The sequence below is a fragment of the Musca autumnalis genome, unplaced genomic scaffold (assembly GCF_047663935.1).
Source record: "Musca autumnalis isolate F117 unplaced genomic scaffold, ASM4766393v1 scaffold_2, whole genome shotgun sequence".
NCBI lineage: Eukaryota > Metazoa > Arthropoda > Insecta > Diptera > Muscidae > Musca > Musca autumnalis.
Window position 1 is genome coordinate 97,132,706 of NW_027411755.1, and position 23,704 is coordinate 97,156,409.

General features: G+C 34.6%; 2 protein-coding genes across 3 annotated transcripts in view; one reads left to right on the forward strand and one right to left on the reverse strand.

The window, feature by feature from the left end:
- Positions 1-22,260, reverse strand: part of LOC141394327 (uncharacterized) — a 387,129-nt gene extending 364,869 nt beyond the window's left edge. The window contains exon 1 of the mRNA XM_073968593.1: positions 22,238-22,260. The gene's annotated coding sequence lies outside the window, so the exon portion shown is untranslated. The remainder of the gene's footprint in view (positions 1-22,237) is intronic.
- The window catches only part of Hasp (Hig-anchoring scaffold protein), a 166,754-nt gene that overhangs the window by 82,909 nt on the left and 60,141 nt on the right, over positions 1-23,704 (forward strand). The gene's annotated exons all lie outside the window — the stretch shown is intronic.

Sequence of the window (23,704 nt, forward strand, 5' to 3'; positions counted from 1 at the left end):
TCAGATACACAGACGATGTTGCGCTCCTTGTCCACCAGTCAACTGCGCCCCTCATAGAAATCATTCCTAATGCCTGTCAAGAATATCCAGGTGACTAAGGTCAAAGAGTTTATCACTAGCCGCAACCAAAACAGAAGCGATCCTAGTGACCAGAAAGCGAAGTCTCACTATCTCGAACGGGCACGATATTTCCTTTAATAAAAGCCTTACATATTTAGGGTGTTACTAGATTGCAAACTATCATTCAATGATCACGTAGGAATGAAAACTGAAAGAGCACTGAGCACAGCAAACAAATAAGAATAATGCCCAGAAATTGTGGTCCTGGACTGATAAACTCAGTGGCCTACACGCAAGTAACCTATCGTAAGTAATGTTATTGAAAACAACCAATGACTAAGCAAGATCCTGGAGAAAGTACATCAGACCTTCTCACTAAGAGTCACATCCGGTTACCGTACTTTTTCAAACAGTCGCCTTATCGGTAAAGCTCATCCCCTGCATACAGGCATGGATGAAACGAAGTCATGGAGAACTTAACTTCCACCTAACGCTAATTTTTAGCGGCCATGGTAATTTTGGTACCTATCTTCATTGGTTTCAAATAAAATATACTTCAACATGCGAACTTTGTTGCGAAAATTAAGACAGAGCCGAATACACCCTTCTCATCTGTAAATATTGCGAAACCATGGGATATTTATACGGTGTTGATTCTCAAGTAACAATTCGTGTTAAAGAAGTAATAAACCAAATGTTCGAATCCTACAAAATATGGAGAAATGCTGCCTAGTACAGTAATTTCTGGTTACCTGCATCATTCATAGCTGCATTTTGGCGTTGCCTGACCAAAAATCTGTTTATAGGCAACTATTCTCTAGATACCGTTCAAGATATTATGTTTTAGTGAACATTTAATAGCTGCACTTTCGGCATAGCTGCATCAACATTTTGGCGATTTTACTTCAATTTGGTTGTAAAATTTGCATATATCTGCACAAAAAAAATTTTAAATTTTTTGCGAACTCAAAACAAGGATAAAATTCAACCACTCTGATTTTGAATTGATAAGAAGTGTGCAAAACAAATACAATACAAGAAAAGATAATGAATTGTAAAAAAGTGTAACGTTTTCTCTCCCGAACTTGAAATATCTCTCACTTTATTATTTCAACATTGCTTATAGCTGCACATCATATTGAGGATATCGGCCTTGTTGGGCTTCCTGCATTTTGGGGATTGCTGCACAAGAAGTCGTGCTATTTTTGATTGTGCAGGTAAGCAAAAAATACTGTATTAAAGAAGTAATAAACCAAATGATGGAATCGTACGAAAAATGGAAAAAATATACTGCCAAGAAATATTGTGCAGAAAAACAGGCTATGGCTATATTACACCATATGCTTTTTCACATGTATGTATGTATGTTGTCACTTTGGGTATACTAATATACAGACCAGCTGATGTCATACATGTGAACAACATATGGTGTAATATAGCCATTACCAACGACGAAATCGATTCCCTAATCGCAATTATAATAGACAGGGGCAGTAAATTAAATAAGAACTGAAAATATCAGTTAATGCATTGACCAGCTCGTTGTTCTTTCCAAAAAATGACTAATATTTATAATTTTCCAAATTGAGCTTTTGTATCGTCTGACAACACACAATACCAAATTACAGCAATCTTGGTTAGAAAATTTGAAATATAGAAAAAACGCCTTGAAATACTTAAAATTGTCAAGAACCCGTTCATGAAGGCTAGACTAAAACCCGGATGTACATGGATAGTTTTTTACGAGTAAGTTATTCTGTGAACACAAAATCACTATTACCAACCAATTCGATAAAAAATGTGTGGACGTATACGGTCTGATTTTTTGCAAGGGATGTTTTGTGCCTGTTATAATAACGAGTGATCCAACTAGAGGTACTTTTTTCAATAGCATTTTTTTTTTTGACTCATCACGTGTTTGTCGGGTCATGCGGTCATGTTATTTTTGTTTAGTATTGTTTGTCATTTTATAGTGGAAATACTAACGACTGAACAATGTTTGCAAATCGTTCAACTTTATTACGAAAATTCACGTTCATTGAGTGCCCGGCATAATTATTTTGACAAAATCTACATTTGCCTTACAAGGCATGTAATTATTGTCAGAATGCATAAAACTGGATATTAACAGCTTAGGGTTTTTCTTTGACATCTCAGCTAAATAAAAATTAATGGTTCAAAAAAATTCCTGCTTAATTTCAGTTTAGGTAGGCGAATGTTTAAATAGGGAGGCAAAAGCAAAACGGCATAAGTATTTTGACACGTAATAAATATGTTACTTTTGGTAATTAATCGTACCTTTTGGTACCAAAATTAATTGCTTTAGCTAAATTATTAACTTTTAAGTAAAAATGTACTTGACAGTACTAGATTTTAAATTAAAATAGGGAACATTGTTGTCAAAAGTTGCAACGAAATTTAAAATTACAGTTTCGGTGATAAGTGTCACTAATGATTAGATATTGCTGCAGTTAGCTATTTATTTTGTAACGAATAAATATCAAAATACTGGAAACTCTGTAAATATGCACGATCTAGGCAGAAAATGTGATATTACAGACGTTGTTCTCCGCTAAATAGAGCAGAATTACAAATCTAATCTTATTTATGCACACAAATCCTCATCTTCTGAGCAATTAGATATCAAAACAAATTCTCTATTAAGCCTAGAACCTCTAGACATTAGAAAAAAGAAATTAAGTTGAAGTCATATTTCGCTATTCTAGTCGGACGCAGGATTTCATTTCGGGGGGCCCAACTTGACCAAAAACCATGAAAAATTCAAATGTTGTGTAGCGTTACGTAAAGCTATTTTATTGGGTTATGGCCAATTATAAGAATCAGAAATGCCAATTTTATGCATTTTTTATAAGAAATCTATTAAACCTTGAGTTACCTTCTATTTTTTTTTTTTTTTTTTGAAAAATCTTTCTGACAAATACTGTTTTTACTAAAGCAGTTAGCGGTACCCACTGTAGTTTGAAAAAGAGTAAACCGATAGGCATATATTTTTGTGGGATCATTACGAACCTAATAAGCTTGTCCATTATCGAAACGGAATTAAAAAAAATAATTTTTTAAAAATTTTGAAAAGTTAAAATCAAAATTTCTATTTTAACAAAATAAAAACTGAAAAAAATTGAGATTTTTGTCGGACTCCGTCAGCAGTTTTTTTAAAGACTCCCTCGGTTAATCACATGCTTCATGTGTATAATAGTCCCACAAAAACATGTAAAGACCGGAGCATCAGTTTTAGATCTACAGTGGGCACCGCTTTCAAAAGTGCCTCTTCGAGGAAAATACGTTTTTAGTTTCTATGCTACACACAAAACACAATAAATGTTTCTCTTCGAAAGCTTATATCTCGGTAAATTTTTGATGGACTGGAGATTTTGTGCACAAATTTTGATTTTTCGTAGTATATTTAGAATTGGAAATAGACAATATCGAGCCACGTTGGCAAAGTTTTTAATCATACAGGTCCACGTTATGGTTTATCGCAGAATTTTACAACCACAAAGAATTGCCGTTGTCGAGGCTATAGCAGATTTTCATTATTTCGATGATCTTAGCGTAATTTTTAAGAATTTCGTCTGTCGTTGTCTTTGATATGTTTCCAAATGAACACATTAAGAAATATTTAACAGTTTTGGAGATATGGTGCGAAATGTATAAAAATTATGGAATTTTTAGATATATTACAACATTTGAGGCAATAAATGTAGTTTTTCCAGTTCATTATTTCTCCAAATATTTTATTCTGGCCTTTATCTACAAATTTGCTTCAGAGGTCAGAAGAAGATTTGCATTGGTTTCAGAGATATAGCCCCGAGTTGCTTTAAAAAGTCAATATTTAACTATGTTAAGATGAGGCCATAAAATCCAAGCTGGGTCTGACTCAACAAAACGCAACTAGTGCTGTTGTATTTTGGGTCTGTACTTTCACAAAATCCTCACATCGAATTGTTTGCACAAGACTACCTTAAAAATGTTGCACAGTGTTATTTACCGGAAGAGATAGAGTCTGATTCCAGGATTATTTTAACTTTTAATATAATGTTACAAAAGAATCGTTATAATTTTTTTTATAATTGTACGATTATAAGTTTTTGGAGTCGATGACAAACACTTTGATGGACTTAGTTCTATATAGTTTTGACAAATAACAATCGATCCTTATTGAACCCCACATAAGTATTCGCTAATAATAAGCTAACTAATTTTGGAAATGGATCTTATTTTGAGAGACACTCCTCTCGATAGTTACCGCGCTCATAAGTTATTTTAGTTGGTCACCGTATTATTTAGAGCTCTGTCAGGAAGCATGAACTTGTCTACGAAAAATAGGATATCGCTGTAAACAAGACTACAAAATGTCCAAAGGATTCTCGAACAGTCTATAAACTGCAGTTATGTTAGACTTGTATGAGGGACCTGCAGATGTTGTCCAAACATATTCTCTTAGAACTTGATCTACTTTTGGATGTAATTTTGGGAGTGGACCGAGATAGTCCATATTAGATTCGATTTTAGACTGAATCGGTTAGTGCCTTCGACCATTTTTATTAATACTTAAATTTAATTTGGACAATACATTACGAGATCCATATCTTGGACCAAATCGGTTGTTCCGTTCGGGAGTTATCATGAGTTCCAACCTGCCAGACAAACAGAGATACAGACGCACGGTGGTAAGTACTTCCATCTTGTCTGAAATGAATATCGTCCAAACACATGTGGAGTCTAAATCATTATTTTGATGAGACCTATTTGTATCGTAGTGTATATAATGAGTTTTAAGCCTTGAGAGAATATGACGAAAACTTGGAGTATATTCATTATGGAATTTAAGTTTGATAGTGGAATGATATGACATGAAGAAGTAATTCAGATTTCATTGGAAGTTTCTTTCAAAAACAGCAAACAAACAAAAATTTATAAAATAAATTCCTACAAAACTTGTTAATGATGAACATTTTCTGTTCAGAAACATAAAAAAGTATAAGTTTTAATTTGAAATCTTCAAACATACAAACATTTTATGAGAAAAAAATATAATAACTAGTTACAGTAGCTTAACAAATTTTGTTCGACCAAACCATTTCGGACCCGGCCCCATTGACCCCCCCACCTCCCCCTGCGTAAGTCCCTTTAGTAGGTTGATTACAAAAGTACAAGCGTATATTTGAATTGATAAAATTTATTACTAATTTTAAGTACTCTAGTAAAGGATTAGCCAGAATATTTTTTCATATTTTTGTAGAAGACTAATACGGTAGAAAACCAACCATACCATTTTTTCAAACATGCCAAAATAATTATGCCAGGCACTGTATGTTTCGAGCCAAATTTTGTTCAGCTATAAAGCTCATTTCTGGCTTATGGGGTATGTAAACAAGGATAGTAGTCGGATTTGTTTTAAGAGCAACCTAAAGAGATTCAATAGGTGTCACTTCATCCAGAAAAAAAAACAACGGCTTCGTGTGGTTTGTCCGCTGGTAGAATCATCAGTCCATATTTCTTCGAAAATTATGTCGGTGAGAACGTAACAATCGCGACCGTGATAGCCGACTATTTGATGCCTGAAAATAAAGCTGGTGATCTAGGCGACATTTTGGTTTCAACAAGACTAAGCTACTTCCTCACATGGCATCAATCAATAGATTTATTAGGAGAACACTTCGATCAGCAGACAATTTCAGGTTTTGGGACGGTCGATTGGCCACCAAGATCGTGTGATATCACACCGTTAGACTTTTTCCTGTAAAATTAAATGTCAAAAAATTTTCTTTCAAATGAAAATAATGCAATTAGAATTTTCTGTGTTTTTTTAAGTTGGGAACCTCTAGTTGGATCACCGTTTATTTTGTACCCCTTGCGAAGACTAAATACGAAATTTCATTTTGTTTCGGCAATGAGGATAAAACTTTCAAAATACACAAAATGGGGATACCGTTCTGTATCAAAACAAAATTGTAACTGCAACAAAGCCTAAATACGAAATTTCAGTAATGTCGGTTGAATAATATGTCTAAAACTAAGAAATTGCCCAAAATTCGAGGGTACCGTTCAATAGGGCGTGGACCTATATTAACAAATTTTTGGTCGAAAGTTTTATATGGGATATATTTTTATTTATTTTGTTTGTGATTATTATTTTTATTTATACAAAGATTTGTGTTGTGATGTGAAGTTTTTTATTATTGAGAATAATGCCACGACTATGCATGAGAAACTAATTGTAAGTAAAACTTTAAATTAAGAAATTATAAATATGATTTGGAACTAAAATAAATGTTTTGTCTTAGGATTTTCAATAAAGACTCCTGAAGAGGTTGGAATCAAACCAACGACACGTAGATTAAAAATGAAATCAAGTAGTCTTATTTATCTCATATACATCTTACTAAAACAGCCAGGAATACCAATATACACATCAAAGCAAAAATAATAACAACACGGTCATAATAAACATAAGTGTTATGATTTCGTTTTACGAAATCCTGGAAATAAACGTGTGTATTTACATCTACTGCTTGCGTCATTTGCTGACATATCACCAATAAGACTTTCACAACATCCCTGCAAAAAAGTCATTGCCAAGTAATGACTTTATTCAGTAAATTTTGGCAGTAGTAATATATAGTGATATAGCCATTAAAGATTTTTTAAGTGCATATTTAACCACATACCGTTAGTCGAAAAAAGCTAAAAAGCAGACATATGTTCTATTTTTAGATTATTTGAGGTGAAATTAAATTCAAATTCAAAACTCCAAATGTTTTTGTTTTTTCTTTTATTTCGCTCCCTGCTGGTTTTGAACACACGAACTCCTGATTTGTAGCCAAACACACTACATACTATGCCACTCGTACGAAGAGTAAGGCTCGTTTAAACACATCCATGCACATCAACATTTCTTCGTAATTTTTGAGCTTTGTAGTCGGGCACACTAGCTATGTGCCAACGTACTCATTACTAAGTAAGTAGTAAGTAAGAAAGTAATCAGTTATGTGTAAACCATTATATATGTACAGTCTGATAATGCGGAGTGTAATAAGGACACATTACACGGTAATACATCAAGTAAAGACACGTGCTTACCATTTTTTGCTGGGATGCTTAAATATTTATAAACTTTAACAATTAATAATCTAAAAATTTTTCGAACCCTCTGATTTCCAATTTTTTTCTGAGATTTTCTGAATATTTGTTTAGAAATATGCCGATTTTCCCAAATTTCTCTAAACATCTTAAGAATATTCGTTCCGATTTCTAATCGATTTTCTAAGGGGTTTTTTGTTCTGTTGTCGAAAAATAAAACGATTGGTTATAAAATTCGCATATACAATTTTTAATTTTTGTTTTAATATAAATGCAACATGTAATGTTTCAAGCTAGTGTTAATAGCTTCAACGTCCTCGTGCACATTGTTCTAATATTAATCACAAAATGAAAAGAAAATTGTCTCTGAAGGGGTTTGTTCTGTGTTGTGTCAATATCCTCAAAGGCGTCAGCGCCCAACATTTTTTCAGAAAACTCAAACTTTTCTTCCAATTTTTTCCAGAAATTTTTCCGAATTCGGACCGATTCCCTTCAAAAAATCAAAATTTTTCTCCGAATTTTCAAAAAAATTTCTTCCGAATTCGTCGGGAAACTCTAATACATATGTATTTAAAATTTCCTTAGAAAAAATTCCGAATTATGTGTATAGACATGGTTTAATAAGAAAGGTTAGCTAAAGCTTTCTGTCAATTTAAATTTTTTGTTCGACTGTTCCTAAAACGTCAAAACAACATACACAATCTATGTGTGTGCTGTTTGAATAATATGCCACAAATTTTTAAATTTGTTATTAGAACATTTGTATGGAAGAAATTCGGCAACTTTGCATTGAAACAAACATTTTATCATATCCACAATTTGATTATGTGGAGAAAACTTGTCACTTCTTTCATTTTTCGCGTTTTTTATAAAATGCTCAAAAATGGCTTTGTAAACACTTATTGCTTTTGTGTTTACTAATTTTGACGTTTTAGAAATTCAGGAAAAACAAGGGTTCTATAGATTATTTTCATTTAAATCTACCTCTTTACTTATACCATGTAAAATCATTGTAGAACAAATATAATGTAAAGTAAATACTACAACCAATACAACTCAACAACAACCACATTGAAATTTGTTTTTGTTTGTAAACCTTAGTGTCAACGTACATTTGTTTACAAGGAAACGTCTATAAATTATTGGAATTTAAAAAACTAATAATTTTTCACATTTGATTGAATATTTTGAAAAACATTAATGAAAACTCGTTAGATTTTCAATTTGAATGTTTCCATATCATTCCACTAAATGGCGTATTATTCAAACAGCACACACATAGATTGTGTATGTTGTTTTGACGTTTTAGGAACAGTCGAAAGAAAAAAATTAAATTGACAGAAATCTTTAGCTAACCATTCTTATTAAACCATGGCATTTTATAAAAAACGCGACAAATGAATGAAGTGTCAAGGTTTCTTCACCTAATCGAGTTGTGAATATCATTAAATATCTATTCCAATGCAAAACTGAAGAATTTCTTCCACAGAAATGTTCTAAGAACAATTTTAAAAATCATTGATTTTGATTGTTTTTAAAATTATTTGACATATTATTCAAGCAGTACACACACACAGAATAGGGGTGTCTTTTTACTTACTAAATGTTGCTGAAACATTTTTTACAGCAACTTTTCCTTTATACAACTGTCAAAATCTGCAACATTAGTAATAATTATTACTAAATATCAAGTAAAAAGACACATCTATTGTATACATGGTTTTGACGTATTAGGAACACTCAAAGCTTTAGCTAACCTTTCTTATTAAACCATGTTTTGTTCACGTTGGATCCAGCACAATTTGATAATCACTCAAAAAAGACTCGTTTCGATTGGTACAAAGAAAGTAAAAACATACGATCGCGGTGCTTTGAAATATGTTTATAAGATCGATCACAGGTGACGAATCATGGCTCTCCTTCGGTAAAACTGGCCATGTGGCGACTATTCCGTTTGAGCAACGTAGAACGGTCAATTCTGAGTGGCGCCCCACAATTTGTTTGCCTGAAGTCTTGGAAGAAATTCGAAAAACCAACAAGAGAAGACGAATCATTGTCATTGTTCTCGAAGAAACATGTTTTGAGGTATCTCAATCGGAGTGAAACAATTGCTTCGACAATTGGTTTGATCACATGCTACAAAAGTGGATAAATCATTCTGGAGAATACTTTGAAAAACAATAGAACCATTTTTGATGACAAATATTTGCGTTTTCATTCCCAGCAAATATTGGGATCGGTCATCACTATGTTACCCACTACAAAGTAATATAAACAAGCTAATTTTTGCGTTACAAGTAAACTGAAAAATAGTGGGTTATTTCTAGAAAATGTTACAAGGCAAAACTCCTTACTAATAAATGAGTACGGTGGTACAGAGCGTTTATGTCCGACCACAAATCCGAGGGTTGTGTGATCAACGCCACAGCCGAAACGCTTGTTTTTTGTTAACAAAATAAATAACAATTGTTGGTGCACATGTAAGCGTTTAAAGAACTCTTAATGTTCGTATGCGCGGCACAGTGTGTAATGTGTTCGGCTACAAATCAGAAGTTCGCATTATCAAATCCAGCAGTGAGCGAAATAAAATAAAAATATGAAGTGTGTTGAAATGGAAAAATAATTCCACCCCAACTGTGACACATTTCAGTTTCGAGAAAAACGCGTTTTAAGTTGGAGATTGAAATATGACTTCCCAACTTAAAAAGATTATTACAAAAAGAAATAAAATAACTATTTCGACAATATTTACCAGCTAGCTAGATATCAGTGCTAAATTTCTGTGCAGGCATGATTTGAAGTGCTTCATAAGATCAAAAATTTTTTTGTTGAATTATCGTATGCCAAACCCATAGTAAATGACAACAATCAAGTATATTCTTACTTTTTTGTAAATTTAGTTTTCAAAATGTAATAGGGTCAACTTATGAAATTTTAGATTTCGAAATTTGCTACCATAAAATACTGCTTTTCATCCTGAACGTGTAATAGAAATGCTGTACGACAATTCTGAATGCTTTATATTTACATGTTGATTCAAATTTGTTCTATTCTAGACGATTTTCAATATGTATTTATGTTTCTTCCGAGAAAATTTTCGGAACGAAACTATTAGTCAATATTTTCTTTGACAATTAATTTTCAATAACAGCAATGTTGTTTTTGTAAATATTGTTTTTGTAAATAAAGTGAACGCAGAGGTTCATTCGGATCGCAGAGGATCTTAGTGATCGCAGAGGATCGTCATGATCGTTCATCGTTTATCACTACTACAACTACAATTATTTCAGTGAGAGCATAGTTTCTCCTATGTATCAAAATGAGCAAACCAACAACAAGCGTTGCCCGTTAGCATCTAAACTCTCCAGTCTCCGCAGAGGGAACTTCTAGAGGTGATCCACTAGGCTCAGGAAGTTGAAGCCCAACATTTCTAAATTATACACCATGTTTTAGCTTATTTTTTAACTTCTAGGGGCCATAGAATAACTAGTTATTCTAGTAGTTATAGATTAACTAGTTATTCAGTGCAACATGGCCTTGTTAAAATAATGGGATAGTAGGGTGTTTTGTAAGTAGTTACGACTACCGATTATTTGGTACTGATTTTATTCTGCGTTATTGAGCCTAAAACGTAGAAGCAGTTGCAATTTTCTGTACAAACAAGGAATACAACATTGTATTTGTGGAAGAATTGTGACAGATTTAAAATAATGTAAAAAACATTCTCAGAGTCGATTTATTTTTTTTTTTTTTTTTGACTCCGACTCCAGCAAAATTGCTTGACTCCGACACCGACTCCAAAAATCTGCTTTCACTAACCCAAATTGGAAGAAATATAGCACTTTTCATAGAGTGAATGTGAATTTCCAAAACCTCCACCATATCTACACTCTTCACACCAACAGTGATCATAATACCAAAATTCAGAATTTCAACTCTCCTCGTATAACCAACACCATATGATATTAAATTAAGCATCATTTATAGTAAATTCTTGATAATCCGGATACTCGTTAATCCGGACAACGCGGTAATCCGGACACTCAAATTTTTTACATTGTAGACTCGGTAATTCGGACAACTCATATTTTTCGTACCTCGATAATCCGGACATTAATATTTTTTCCTATCTTTAGCATTAGATTCTTCTTTATTTCATTGACGTTTTCGTTCTTAGCAATAGCAATTGGTGTACAAATAACACAAATTAAGATTTTCAAAATTTTCGGTTCTCATCTCGTCTTTCTGGCCAGCCACTGTTGACTCAGTTATACAGTCAATATGAAATTAACTATTTGAATCTGTCGAATGATTTTTCTACCCTTCAAACATCGATGGCTGACTATGATAAGCAACAGTATTTTAAACCTAGTGTTGGGTAGCATAGTTCTCTTAAAAATCGATGTTGGGCGTTTCTTTCCTTTAAAGGAATTTGCAATTAGGCCTCCGAATAGTCAAAAAGTCCCATGGATCTCTGTAATGTATTCCAATGATATTTCTTTATATATGTTTAAAATATTTTATGCGTTGGACTTAATAGCGTAGTTTTTAGATTTTTTACATTATTAAACTTTTTGGAGTTACCGACAAAAATCGGTAAAATCAAAACGAAAATTATGAATGAAAAGTTTAAATAAAAGTTGACAGCACACTTGCTATAGGCAGAACTTAACGACTACATTTTTTTATCGATAAATTACTGAAAAATATTGTTAATTACCGAAATTATAAGCAATTTATGCTCTGTTCCAGTACTGCAAGAATCTACTAATTTTTACTATTTTTTCCGATAACATAAAGGAAAAAATGTTATCGTAGTAAAAGATAGTAGCTTCTTGCAGGTTCTGGAACAGAGCATTAATTTTACCGATTTTTTCGCACTTCTTCGCTTCGAACGCATGACTCCTGTTATTTTCATTCTTTGATATACAAAATCACCGGCAACTACGGATTGTGGTATTGTATACTCGTAATTATACAACCAATAGATTTAAATTCAATTGTATAATTAGAAGGCTATAATATTTATATAATACAATACCTTTCGTTGGTTGCGACGATAGAGTAAAGTCTGTTGCTGATGTTCATAGAAATAGCTAAAATATATTCACCATAATGAAATGAGTGCATTTGAAATCTGAAGTTATATCTCAAGTCGTAAGAGCCTCGTGCCCCATGGACACTGAAAATCAATCGATGTTAACGACTTTAACATACAAAATTATGTGTTTTTGTGATTACTCGGTAATCCGGACAATTGTATAGTCTCGATAATCCGGACACTACATCTTTCGGTGATGTCCGGATTATCCAGACTATACTGTACTACTTTTCGTACTCTTATATTAGGTATTTTCAAAACGCCTTCTTATATCAACCCTACCGTTCAAACATGATTTTAGCTCTATTCGTTTACATCATACTCTTATAGTTCAAATTTATAGAACTCATCTATTTATCTGCGACCCCATTCTAAATTTCAGATATTTAGCTTCATCCGTTTACAAAGGGTTTTGTAAGTTTGGTACATTTCGTACGCTTTCAATACTAATATCAAAAAAACCCAGTCATCTTTACACACCGACAGTAACCCAAATTGCAAATATCAAAGTTCTTGCTTTATCCTTTCGCTAAATAGCACGGTACAACATTTAGTACCATTTGGTACTATTCATACCCCTACATACCAACAGTAACATACAGATTTAATAAACCCACTTAGTTTCAAATGTCAATTCCATTGCGTATACATCAAAATAAATCCTCATAAAGAAGGTTAACCTCAAATGCAAACGACATTTTAGCGCTTTCCTTTTTTATTTGTAAATCTAGCAAACGAGCGAACTGTCAAAAATGAGTTCGACATACAACTTTGTGGAAAGAGTCAGGAACGGAAAAATAAAAAAATCAGACAATCAGATGCCAGCAAACAAACGACATAAATTTGTCTTCTAAAAATTTTCTAAAGAGAACGCTATTCAGCGCCATTTTTTCTATAAAGAGAAGTGCAAGTTTTGCTAGATTTTGGAGTATTAAAATGTTTTTTTTTGGAAAAGTTGTAAAAATGGCTCAAAAAATTAGAAACTTTCTAGTTTTGAAACAAAATTTATTTCTATACCTTTACTATTTAAGAAAGTGAGGTCTTTTACATTGGATTATTGAATAAATGAACAAAATTAAGTAGAAATTATTTGTGCCCTAACGTTTCTTTTTTTTCTTTTTTGAAAAAATTTTGAACTGTTTTTATTTTTAATCAAACGAACATTTCCTACAACAATAGGTGTTTGGTAGTAATTTGAACGAATTTGAAATCGAATCGTTTTAGAGAAACAAGCTATTAGTAAACGAACACATAAATCGTTGTCTACAGATTTTGTGTAGATTTTTATTTCAATACAGTGGATGTCACTAAAAATGATGCAACCGGAACCGGAAAATATAAACGTTGATAATTTCTAAAATAGTTGAATATTTCTAAAATAATTTTGTAGTGTGGAAAGTTGATAACTTGTTATACCATCTACCATACAATAGAGGGTATATTAAGTTTGTCATTCCGTTTGTAACTTATCGATATAATCATTTTTGACCCCACAAACTATACATATTCTTGATCAGCGTGTAATTCTACATCGAGGGTGACGTAGGGGATGAATGATACCAAGCAACGGTCTTGACCGGTTTTAACTTGGCAAAGCCCAGGATTTATCTTGGTCCCTCTTTCATCTCAAGTGGACACTGACCTCCCCGTGGTGTCACCTGGGGAACTGCCTTTAACACCCGTTAAAGGTAGTGAGCTAACATGTGCCGCGCGTTCACCCATAAGAACGTAACCCTCCCCTAGAAAAAATATCCTACTATGAAAAAACGAAAGAAAAGAAAAACAAACCCCTCTAAAGTTGACGAACCCCGCAAACGTTTTAAGGACCATGATCTGCGAATCTGCACCTGGAATGTTCGCACTCTTTATAGAGAAGGTGCAGTCTTCGCATTGGCAGACGTACTTGAAAAGTACAAGGCCGATATTACTGCCATACAGGAAATACGATGGATTGGGAAAGGCGTCACAACAACACCTAAAGGTGACGCACTGTATTATAGCTGCCATGACGTAAAGCATGAGTTTGGTTGTGGATTCGTAGTTAGTCGGAGACTAAAACATCTGGTATCCAGCTTCACCCCAGTGAATGAAAGACTGGCTGCAATTCGAATGAAAGCTAAATTCTTCAACATCAGCTTTATTTGTGCTCATGCTCCCACTGAAGAAAAGGACGAACAGACCAAAGATATATTTTACGAGCGCTTAGAAGAAACATATGACTGTTGCCCTGCCCATGACACTAAAATCATTCTAGGCGATTTTAATGCCAAAATTGGAAAGGAGAATATCTTTGGCCCAACAGTCGGGAAATTCAGTCTCCACAGTGAAACATCTGACAATGGTATGAGGCTGATAGACTTTGCAGCTGCAAAAAACATGGTAGTTAGCAGTACCAGATTTAATCATCTCGATATTCATAAGGGCACCTGGCTGTCTCCAGATCAAAGAACAAGTAATCAAGTTGATCATGTTGTGATAGCAAAGGTACGTACCCGTCTAAACGTTGCAAATAAAGCACGAACAGACACAACGCGGAAGTTGGACATCGATAGGCTGCAAACACAACAGATAGCCACAGCATATTCCACTCAACTAGCCCAATTTCTTAACGCGAGCACTGCTTTTCCCGATAACATAACAACACAATGGCAACATATTGCCCACTCCATGCAAACAGCCGCAAAATCCATACTTGGATTCCAGAGACCTCCACAAAGGAATTCATGGTATGACCAGGAGTGTCGTGCTGCTACCGAAGAGAAAAATGCGGCATATAGAGCTACTTTACAATCAGTAGCAACGCGTAGCGCACGAGAGAGATATCGGGAGAAAAGGAGAGAAGAGAAACGTCTTTTCCGCAAGAAAAAGAGAGAAATGGAAAAGCGGGAGTGTGAAAAAATCGAGATGTACAGGAGCCAGAATGAAGTCCGAAAATTCTACCAAAGAGTGAAGCATCAAACAGATGGCTTTGGTACAGGCACATCCTCCTGTAGAGACCAGCAAGGTAATCTGGTAACAGATACAGATAGCGTGCTCAGGATATGGAAGGAACATTTCTCCAATCTGCTGGTATCCAATAGTAACGAAGACGATGATACCACAGATCCAATTCCAGAAGATGGTATAGAATGTATACCGCCCGGCCAAGATGAGGTAAAAACAGCAATCAACCGGCTGAAGAATAATAAAGCAGCAGGAGCCGATGGCTTACCAGCCGAGCTGTTTAAAACCGGAGGCGACGCGCTGATAAGGTGTATGCATCAGCTAGTTAGCACCATCTGGCAGGAAGAACGCGTACCCGACGATTGGAACCTGAGCATCCTATGTCCCGTCCACAAGAAAGGAGATAAGACTGTATGCTCAAACTATAGGGGCATAAGTCTTTTCCCTATTGCCTATAAGATAGTGTCAGGGATATTGTGTGAACGACTAAAGCCAATGGTCAACGAAATAATTGGACCATACCAATGTGGCTTTAGACCTGGCAAGTCCACCATTGACCAGATATTTACCCTGCGGCAAATCCTAGAGAACACCCATGAGATGCAGATCGACACATTTGACCTTTTTGCCGATTATAAAGCAGCATTCGACAGTCCCCTCCGATCAAAGGTATTCCACGCAATGTCTGAATTTGGTATCCCCGCAAAGCTCATCCGGCTTTGTAAGATGACATTAACTGATACTAGGTCCTCAGTTAAAATTGGAAAGAACCGTGACGCGTCGACGTTTTACAAATTTTGAAGATATTTGTTCCATTTGGCCAACGAATTGGTTGTAATGTGGTATTTTGTGTTTCCAGAGGCTAACAAACATTTCTACCCAAAAATGTTTATATAGGTCCACGTTTTGGTATAGCCCCCATATAACACCATTAGCTTCATTATCACACCGAAATGGCTGAAATTGGTATTTAGTTTTCGTTGGGGCTACAAAATCTTCCCCCAAAAATTCGTCTGTGAAGGTCCATGTGTTGATATAGCCCTCGATTTTCGGTATTTTGAAGGATTTAGCATCAATATCGCACCGAAATGGATGAAATTTGGTAATTAGTCTTCTTTGGGGCTACAAATCTTTCCCCGAGAAATCTGCCAGTACATGTCCGATTTTCCGTATTTTAAAGCATTCGATATAAGTATAAAACAGATTGGAGGGTACTACGATATCGCTCGATGGTCATTTAAAGGATTGGTCTACTGTAGTGACTGTAACTTGGTATTTCGGAATATCAATGGGTAGAAAACCTCTACGCAGAAATTGATAAATATAGGCTCATATTTAGGTATATGCCCAATATGAAGGTACCTCCAGATTTGACGTAATTTGAACGTTGTACACACATCATCCAAATGGAATGATTGTAACATGGTATTTCGGAATCTGAATGGGTAGAAAATATCGATGTCTCATTGTCATTAAACTTTTGTTAAAAGTTAGTGGTATCTTTCAGTTAACATGTCAGAAGAGCTCAGTTTGGCCCGACCGAACTTAACATGTTTTTGTTCATGTTGCAACATTTTCAATAACAATCACTGTTTATCTGCATATGTTGGACGTACTCTAAGGAAAAGTCTGGTAATGAAAATATACTTTCTGAGCATTAAATGTTCCAAGCAAGTTAAGTAAAATACTGCAAAAATATAAGTGGGCAAAAGTCAAACAAAATTTTGTTGCGTTTCCTTTATTCTGGATGACACACACACATCTTGTATACTGGTTTATGTATGTGTGTATGCACATTATGCTTAAGTTTTGGCCGATTCTGTATGCACATTATGATTTCGATTTATGAAATCCCAGATATAAATGAAGTTTATTTACATCTGCGTCATTTCCCAGCAAGTTTTTCTGATGTTTATTCAGAAAATTTACCGATTTTGTATAAGAATCTCTGCGCATTTTCCTGTGTTTGTTTCCGAATATCTGCACATCGTCACCATAATTGCCCGAAGACGTAACCGACATGAAAATCGAAATTCGTTTTTTGACGTAATCTGATACATAAAGCCGGAAGTTGTGGATCGATATTGTAAATCTTCCAACTTTAACTAAGTTTGCACAAAATAACACGAAGGGCAATTTTTGGACCAAATCGGTTCATCCGTTCGAGAGTTATAGTGCGCTTTAGCCACTACATACTCCATATGTAGGTGTTTTCTTACTACTTTCAGGCTATTTTCCCAGGAAATACGAAAAAATTGTACCGTCGTAACGGGGGCAGCAAACACAAGTTGTTACAACAAAAATCAAAGCTATTCGAAGGCAGAACTTTAACTAAACATATCCGAAATTTTGTGTGCGAGGTACCTGAAGGAGTGGACCGATGGAGTCCATATTAGAACCTCATCTATGTCTGCTAGAAATTTCACGATGTGTAAAATATGGATCAAATCGGTTACTCCCTTCAAGAGTTATCGTGTGCACATTTTTTTCAAACATTTTTGAACTCTTGTGTGGGAGGTACCTGAAGGAGTGGACCGATATGACACATCTTCAAACTTAAACTAAGTTTGGACAAACTATTACAAAGGTCAACTTTTTGGCCAAATCGGTTCATCCAGGACGGACAGGGCTACATCAACAAAAAATTGTCTGAAACTAATTTCGTCCAAACATACTTGTTGTCTAAAACCATTATTTCAATGAGCCGTGTGTATATTCTCGTTACATAAATGCTGAGGGTATAATATAATAATAATAATTGTTCCACAAACATCCCATGAGAGACAATGGAGACTTCTCTCATATCAATGAGTGCACCCCGATTCATATTAGCTCAATGATATGGGACCTACAGTTTTTAGCCGAGTCCGAACGGCGTGTCTAAGACACCACTTTTGTAGAAGTTTTATACTCAGGAAATGTCGCCAACATTACTGAGGGGTATTTTGCCACATACATACATACATAAAAGTATACAAGATGTGTGTGTGTGTCATCCAGAATAAAGGAAACGCAAAAAATTTTGTTTGACTTTTGCCCACTTATATTTTTGCAGTATTTTACTTAACTTGCTTGGAACATTTAAAGCTCAGAAAGTATATTTTCATTACCAGACTTTTCCTTAGAGTACGTCCAACATATGCAGATAAACAGTGATTGACATTTGAAATCAAGTGGATTTATAAATCTAAACGTACTATCAGGTGCAGTTTTTGTTTTGTTTGAATGCTGTAACTTGTTAGTTATTAACTAGAGATGGACAGTGGGTAAATACCCAATGGGTAAATACCCGGTAAATTGGGTAAATACCCATTTGTGGGTATTTATATGGGTATTTACTATATTGAATCGCCAATACAACATCTTACACCTTATTTCTGGGTTTAGGTTGTGAAATCGTTTCAAAATGGATAGTTTTACAATACTTTCAACAAGTGGGTAAATGAGTATTTACCCAAATGTTGGGTAAAAACTCTTTAACTGACGAACCACTTGACGTAGGCTGACGAAATTTGGCTGAAATCTTACTTATATCAAGAGAACATCTGGTATTGGAAATGGGGGTCTCTGGGTCCATGTTTTGATATAGCCCCCATATTGCCGTACCTCCCGATTTAAGGCATTTTACAATCATATTGGCTGAAATTTGGCACAGAGAATTCTCAATACGTAGAAAATATCCTTGCAGAGATTTGTCAACATAGGTCCACGTTTTCTAATAGCCCCCATTTAAGGGTACCCCGATTTCGAGTATTTACCTAAAAGTTGGGTAAAAACTATTTATCTTCCGAACCAATCAACGTAGGTTGCAAAAATTGCCCTGAAATCTTTGTTTTATCAAATAACTTCTGGTACTGAAATGGGATCTTTGGGGCCACGTTTTGATATAGCCCCTATATATCCGTACCTCCCGATTTCAGAAACCCATATTGGGGCTACAAGAAGACGTGGATATATTGATATAAGAATGTTTTGAGCCAAATTTCGTCAGCCTACGTCAAGTGGTTCGACAGTTAAAGAGTTTTTACCCAACATTTGGGTAAATACTCGGGCATTTACCCAAGTATTTACCCACTTGTTTAAAGTGTTGTAAAACTGTCCATTTTGAAACGATTTCACAACCTATACCAAAGAATTGGGTGTAAGATGTTGCATTGGCGATTCAATATGGTAAATACCCAAATAAATACACACAAATGGGTATTTACCCACCGTGTGGGTTGTAGCATACAACCAATGGCTATTTTCGTAGGGTTCATAACGAAACCCTCAACTCACCTCTGGCATAGACAAATGGCGATGGCATGCATACTCCCGAAGTCTTGTTGCTCGTCGGTGGGGTGGGATCTTGCCACCGTCTATCGAAGATTATCTACATTAAATCAATTTAAAAGGTTTTGTTTAAAGCATGCTTAGTAGAGAGAAGACAGACATAGAGACTAGATTGATGGAAGGACTTTATTTCACTTTGTTTAAGCCGAAGGGATATGCCGGTGTTATTGCATGACCCTTTGAAGCCATCCCATCCATGTTACCTAGTATCCACCGATAAATCACTGGTAACCCATACGATCACCACCCCTTACCTTTACCTCAGATGCCGATTAAGTCAAACAATTGTTTTTAATTCAAAACATAGTAAATTTTACCAACATTTTAATAAAGAAATTATTCAACATCTTAAACCAGAAAATCTTAAATAAAGTTAGTTTCATCTTAAGACAATTAATGTATGTGAATGTACTTATAACTATTATTTTTGTTTTACTTTAACTAAAGCTAATACAAAATGATGAAGTTTTTTTAAGTTCAGCACAAAGATTTAAATTTATAACCAAAAGAAAGCGTATGTGTGTATAAATGTAACAAGCGATTCATTGGTGATTTTCAAACTATAACAGCTGGTCATGCATTTGAGGTCGTTGACCGCTTTATTGAATTTTGTAAGAATATACGAAAACGGACAGACGAGAAAAACCAATGACAAAGAAACAGATCAAAATAATAGAGATCAGTTATATTGAGAGAGCCCCATAGCTACACTCTCAGTAACAAAACATAAATGTAAAAATCAGTATACCAGTTTTGGATTGAATGTGGGCAGGTTTAGCAATGACTTTAAAACTGTAACAAAGAAACATCACCAGGTTGGTAATGCCACAAAATACGTATTGCCAACATTCAAACTCCAAATTGTGGTAACTTCCAGGAAATAGAAAATATAGATGGTTTCCGCAGTAAACAAAATATATAAAACAAGTAAGAAAAGTCTATAGTCGGACGGAGCCGACCATGGAATACCCTATACCACTATCCCTGGACAATCGCTCTCCACGGAACTTCTTTTCAATGATTGTGAAAATTTAATTATCAAATATGACCAAAACCAAAAAGTTATCTAGCATGACAAAGACATTTTTGTAGCAGGAAAGGAAAATTTAGTTCACGTAAAATGTAATGAAACCCACTTATGTAGTACTACTACTTCCGTTGTTCAACCGCTACGTTATTGAAATTTTTACCAATTTCATATAAAAGTTTCAGTCCATTTAACCCGCTAAGTATTATCTGATCTTCACGTTGGTTTGTACGCTTCTTCTTCATCATAAACTCAAACTTTATTTAAAATTTTGCGGGTTATTATTTTGACCTACAGAGCCGCTACAAAATTGGTTAAAATTTGGTTTTTGGTCCATTTCATCCCCTGAACATTTCACGATCATCACCACAAACTAATCATTTCTATTCTGGCCCGAACCCAACCTCCTTACAAAATTCGTTACAATCGGTCCATAATTGCGGCCTTAAGCTTGTTAACAATTTTTAATGGGCGGACACACATCGCTAAATCGCTTTATCTCGTCGAGATATGAATTTCGGCATACCAAATAAGGGGACTAGGACGAATATTTCGTGGTGTTACATAAACTTTTGGAGAGACAATAAGTAGCATGGGATAAAAATGTGGTTCTCTACACAGAACCCATTATATATTAAGCAGTAGGCCCGTTATATAGCAAACACTTTATTGCGATTTACATCAGAGGAAAGGTCAGTAGTTTTTTTCCATATGTAGGCTACTTTGCGAAATATATACGTCCTCAAGGAATTAAAATATAGACTAAAAATAAAATTTTTATATTTTTCATGCAAAAGTAATGGCCCATTTCACCCGCTAAAGAATATCAGATCATCATTCAAAATTGTAGGCATCTTTTTCGACCTATACTCTTACCCGGTGCAAAATTTCGTGACTATTGATGTATAATTGCGACTTCTAGCGAGTTTATTATTACACTACAAACAAATAACGGAATATATTAAGCTGTAACTCTGTTATCTGATCATGCGCACCAACATAATTGGCATCAATTGAAAGGTCAAGCGTTCCACTTTCAAGTATATCTCACTTGTCCGGAATGGCACTTCCAGGAATTAAGATATAAGCTGTATATTAAAAATTTTCACAATTTTCACACAATAGTTTTGGTCCATTTAACCCTCTAAATAGTATCCGTTCGCCATCTCAAATTGCGAGCTTCTCCTTTGTGATATACTCTTACCTTATTTAAAATTACGCGTTGATCGGACTATTATTAAGACCTACAGAGCCGCTAGAAAATTGGATAAATATTATGCTTTTGGTCCATTTCACCCGCAAATATTTCACGATCATCACCAATAAGAATAGGGATCTATTCTGATCTGAACCCGACGTTCATACAAAATTTCGTGACGATCGGTCCATAATTGCGGCCTGGAGCGTGTTTACAATTTATAATGGACAAACGGACGGACACACATCTCAAAATCGCTTTATCTCGTCGAGATATGAAGATTGGTATACCACGTTGGGGGTCTCCGACGAATATTTCGCGGTGTTACATGATTTTTTACCAAACAAACTTACTAATGAGAGCAGCTCTAGTGCCGTTCCACAAATAAGAGCGAGGTGTGACTTTCGTTTCTCCAAAGTTCCAAGAAATAATAGGAGACATATAACAATATAGGTTTAAAAAAACAACTTACATTACAGAGTATCCAGCGACGAAAGGCCTTTCGATTCTAGACGCCTGTATATGATGATTTGTTGATGACGATGATATGAGGTTATGTTGAATTAGGGTTTCAATTATTTCACTTACAACACCAAATAATAAGGGGTTTGCATATATATTATCTTTACTGACAGTTTTTTTTATGGATGATATGGTTGCAACAAAAGCAGCTTCTTACTATTGTAGCTTAATATTGAAATCGGTGTATACTTATAAACCCACACTTGCACATTCCATATATAAAAAATGTAGTAAAGCCAATTATAGTCTCAAATGAAAAGTTTTAAATTCTTTAAATGAAGGTTCTTAAATAAATTCTGTAGAACGATTTTTGCCTAAATATATCTGGCATTCACTTAGAATATTCTTTTTTCCGAAATATGAATGTGGTTTCCATAAATTATTTTCATGAGGGAGAAACTTTCAGCAACTGCTCACTAGACACCGAACAACAAAACTAATTACTGCTTGATTCTCTCTGCCAACCGATAGTTGGTTAGAATGTAACACTGGTTGTAGAGTGTTTTATGAAACCTATGGAAGAAAAAGAACACCACCCTAATAAGAGTTTGTTTCCCTAAGAGAACAAGAAAAACACAAGATAAGATCTTACCCAATGACTGGAACTCCAAGACTTATGAAATTTGTGAAGAAATCTTTTAAACAAAGATGACATATATACGTAGGTACGATGTATAAATGATTCCTTGGTTTTGTCAAACGATCAACAATTTACACACCATTTAGATAAGGGCAATAAATAATAAGGAAATCATTTCGGTGTTCCAACAGAAGATTCAACACTTAAATTCGAAAGAAATGGCTTTATTCATTTAATTGACCATCAACGAATATTTTCGCCTTAATTACTTACACACGGTTTTATTAAGAGCAAATAATTAACAAAGAAAAATGTTGATATGTTTTCACTCGGATCAACTAGAACATTAACTTTAAGGGAAATGTTACAATCTTTAATATGTTCCTTCAACCGAATAAAGTCAACCGGGTAAATACCCGGTAAATACCACCTATATTAGTTATTTCACAGCTGTAAAGCGACTAAGAGGTAGCGGAACAACTTATTTTGTGATTAAAATTTCACGAAGAAAAACAGTAAGTTTGCATACACATTTTTAAAAGTTGTTTATAATGTTTAATATTGTTAATTCTATTTTAGATAAATAAAATAAAAACCCAACAGCGTAATAACATACGGAAACTGTATTGTTTTATAACTTGGTAAATAAACGATTGAATTCACAAAATTTATTAAATAAAGAAGTTCTTATTTAATTACTGTGAAACTAGGATCAAACATCCGAAAATTATCTGTATTTCAGATTGAACAACGGAATTTTTTCATCAGATGAAAACAAACCTGCGAAAAGTTTCCGATTTCCGGATCAAACATCTCGAGTTTTCCGAACTTGTTCCG